Source organism: Adiantum capillus-veneris, chromosome 12 (genome assembly GCF_014529385.1).
Source record: "Adiantum capillus-veneris isolate H3 chromosome 12, ASM1452938v2, whole genome shotgun sequence".
NCBI lineage: Eukaryota > Viridiplantae > Streptophyta > Polypodiopsida > Polypodiales > Pteridaceae > Adiantum > Adiantum capillus-veneris.
In genome coordinates this window covers 112,320,916-112,325,233 of record NC_140942.1, presented here as the reverse complement: position 1 = coordinate 112,325,233, position 4,318 = coordinate 112,320,916, and positions in this window count along the sequence as shown.

Genomic DNA, 4,318 nt, shown 5'->3' with positions numbered 1-4,318 from the left:
TTGCTTCACTGGCACCGCATCTAGTTTTAGATTAATGGTATGCTGATATAACTTTGGATCCAATCCTTGCATATCCGCATATTCCCATGCCAAAACATCCTTAAATTCTATCAGTAAATTAATCAAGTCTCCTCGGAAACTTGCCTCAAGCTGCTTATTATTATAAATGGGCTGAGACTCTGCTTTCGCTCCTAGAAAGACCTTCTCCAATTCATCTTCCTTGACCCTTGTAACTTTTCCGATATGTGCTTCAAACGCACGTTCTTGCTTAATAATGTCCTCCAATGATTTGGGACTAGGGAAAGCTTCTTGTTGCATCCCTATTTCTGGTGAAATTCTTGAAGCGGGTAGAGATTTTCCATCCGAAATCATAGAAATGTCTGTTAGATATAAAGAAACTAAATCCGGGTTAGCCTCTTCATCCTCTTATAATCCTTCCACCATATTTACCATCTCTACTATCACCGGCCATGTTGCCTGAATGGGTTGCCTGCATGTTCCCAACATCACTCGAACTTTCCTGCAACCCTTTTTAATTGTAAGCATATTTGCCTCCCAATTATGCTTTACCCTGGCTTGTCGTAGCCATGGTCTCCCCAAAATAATGTGATAATCTTGACTGTGATCCTCAATATTCAAGACCACTAAAGAAACAACAAAATATAAGCCAGCTACATCCAGGACAATGCCCCGAAGTAATCCTACTGGCTGTACTAGTCTTTGATCTGCCATGCGGACAGCAAAGGGTGCAAGTTCCCAATCATTGAGTCCAAAACGCTCACAAGCTGCTTGAGTAATAATATTTACTCCCGCACCGCCATCTAATAGTACTATGTCAATGTATGTACCACGATATCTGACTGAAAGCTTTGGGATGCAGGTATCCGTGATTCTATTTGTCGGCAATGGAACTGACTCATCGCCCTCACCTTCAGCTATTGCAATGTCGACTTCCATCATTTCTTTGGACTTCTGACTTAGCAAGGCATTATGAAAATTCGGAACCAATTTTAGTAATGAACCCAAAGGTACTTGTATTGGCGCATCGAGGACCTCTTTCCAAACTGAATTCCAATTATCCCCTTCCCTAGTATGAACCTTGTTTCTGACTTTCCCCTCATTTGTTTCCAGACCAGCAATCGATGGTCCTGATGGATGCAATGGTGGTGATGACTGTGGCATCCATGTCACAGTCTTTTTTCGTACATCTCCTTGAGTCGCGCAACCCGGAAGCTTAACATCTACTATTGGAACCACATTTTTTCTAGAATGAATAATCAGTGAAACCACCAGATCTGATTCCTCCAACCCTTCAATCTGAACCATAGCCACACTAGGCTGCTTTCCCGCAGCACGTTCCTGCTTCTTCCGATCATATTCCATAGCTTCTGAACACTTGGACTGCCAATGGCTTCATCCCCTAAACAAAAAAGGATCTCAGCCACCTCTTCATGACCACGACCCCCACCTTGACCCCGTCCCCCTGGTTTTCCTTGAAAGGGCACCTCCGATGTGTGAGCATGAGCCATCGCCACCACAAGCTCTTGTCCCTGCCCTGACTATGGTGGGTGCCATGTAGAAGAATCCCAACTCCTACGACCCCGACCATTAAAATAGCATTCCACTGTATTATGAGTATTGGACGTGTAGATTGCACACCATTTTTGATTCATTGCACACTATTGAGCGGCATGTCCCGGATTTTGGCACTAAGTACACCATAGTTCCTTCAGTCTTTTAACCACCGCAGCAAATTCTGACAACCCGGATGGAACACCTTTCCCTTGACGCTGGGATTTTCTCTGAGGTGCCTCCTCCAATTCTTTCCCCGAATCGTTGTTGCCTGAGTCTAAGGAATCTGAATCTACTGTCTCCGACTCCGAACTATCACCGCCACTTTCCTGAGACTTATGATGAGATTTCTTCCACTCTTTTTTCTTTGATCTCTTTGGGGATTTCATATCCTCCAAAGCTTCTCTTGCAATTACATTATCCAGTGGAGTAGTTACCTTATCCACGGTTTCTGTAGCAGTTATGAGATCCTTATTGAGTCCTCGCAAAAAATAATCATTCAACACCTTGCCTGTTGGCCTTTGTGCCTGAGGTACCCGCTGCAAAAGCATCCGAAATTTTGCTGCATAATTCTCCACTGGAAACGAATTTGGACACAACGTACGAAGCTTTTCCAAATGTTGATGGACCGTTTTTTCCGTTCTGAACCGTCTCAAGGATGCTTTGGACCCTTTGGCATACGTCTGATAATTATCATCAGGATATCCTGACAACCATTTGATAGCTTTCCCGAAAAGTATAGATTCCAACATTGATTTTTGATGAAGAGGAATCACCACCCCAGGATGATTCAATCCATACACTTTATTGAATTGTCACAAATGTGCATCAGGGTCTTCCTTTGAAAGACCTTGAGAACGGCTATACTTAATCTGAGGTTGTGACATGATGCCATCGTCCCTTGCCCAACTGCACCCCTTCCCGTAAAAAGCTGACGAACACTAGGAGGTGGGGACAATGGCGGTGAAACCCCATGACTGCTTACCAGAGATGGTGGTGGAGCAACATGGGTGGGTGAGGGTGAACACATGACAGAAGGAAATGGCTGACTTCGTGGAGTACGCCGTGCACGCTGAATATGCCTACCACGCACCGGACTTGGTGATGGAGATACATTTTCCGTAGCCTGTGGTATAGAAAAAATGAACATCGGAACCATCTCTCCTCCGACGTCTCCGCACAATTGGAACCACAGGGTCAGGAGGACCGTGCGACCTAGTGCGCATGCATATTCACCGCAGGTTGCCCATCGTGCATCGTGGTCGCCAGATGTAATGGCTATTGCCTGCAGAGGAGCAATAAGCATTACGGGAATGATTACCCTCAAACTACCTTACATTATATGAACATCAGAACACATGAAGGCAGAGCAGAAGACAAGTTACATAAATAGAACACGGTATTCTACATTGATATACAACCGAACACAGAGTACAAGGGAGAGAAGATGTATTGATAACATGAATATTCAAGATATCCCCAAACACAGGTATGCCCCCCATATACAACCGCTGCTCCAGCGCAGATTGAGAACGGTGCAAAAACCGATCTCGTCCCATGATATCCTATGAAAAACTGCCCAAATGCCGCATGACTCCTAGTTCGCAATCTTTAGACCTCCGTAGGACCACAGGGCCGCACTATGCGTCTTATGCCATAACAATAGCCTATTGCTCTGGGGAAGATAGCCATCCTGCAAGGTGAATGGCTCCTCTTTCTTCCCAAAATCAAGGGCTGACATTATGTCTCTATAGTCAGGGTCAGTATCATTCTCATCTATCATAGAAGATAGGTCATTGTGAGTAGCTATAGACACCGCATTAACTTCTGGTCGTCGTGAAAGTGCATCAGCCACTTGATTGTATTTACCAGCAATGTGAGCAATATGAAAATTAAATCGCGAAAGAAAATTTTCCCACCTCTTTTATTTGTCGAAAAGCTTGGTTTGCGTCATGAAATACTTGAGACTTTGATGATCAGTTCATAGAATGAATGGAGTCCCCAATAAGAAGTGCTTCCATGTGTCTAGGGCATGTAGAACAGCTAAAATCTCTTTCTTATAAATGCCCAAGACTCGTTCATCAGTATTGAGTGTTCGGCTTTCATATTCTATGGCATGCCCTTCTTGAAGCAAAACTGTTCCAAGGCAATCACCACAAGCATCACACTGGACCTCAAATGGCTTTGAGAGATCTAGAAGTAGGAGGGCTGGTTGGTAAGGTCTCTGACCCTAATCAAAAGAACACCATTGTACCATGAAATGAACATAATGGAAAAAGTTACTATTTTTAGCAGTTTTCCAAATTCTGTCAGTGCCATGATGTTTAGAATGTTTTAAAGCTTCAAATGTGAATTAAAATAATTTTTGTAAAAAAATTCCAAAAATAGTAAGTTTTTGGTCACCCGACTCATCCAGTTTTGATCGTCTCGAAAAACTGCACCCGTACCCTGAATTTCAAAAAAATGCATTTTCGGACCCCGAGGGCTGCTAAATATGGCAGGTACTCGATCCAGTTCGTCTTAGTTAGAGCTCCGTATAGCAATTTACGGCATCAAAATCCGACTCGTATGACTCGTTTTAGCCAAAAATCAATTTTTCCAGAAATTGAGCGGGGAGGCACCGGAGCCCGAGACTGTGTGGGAACAGGTCCCAGGCCACTCCAGACCAGCTATAGCAGCTAGGGGGCGCACTCTTGCCTTGTGGGAGTCCTGGAAAAGCTGCCAAGTCAGTAACTTAGTCTCAGAT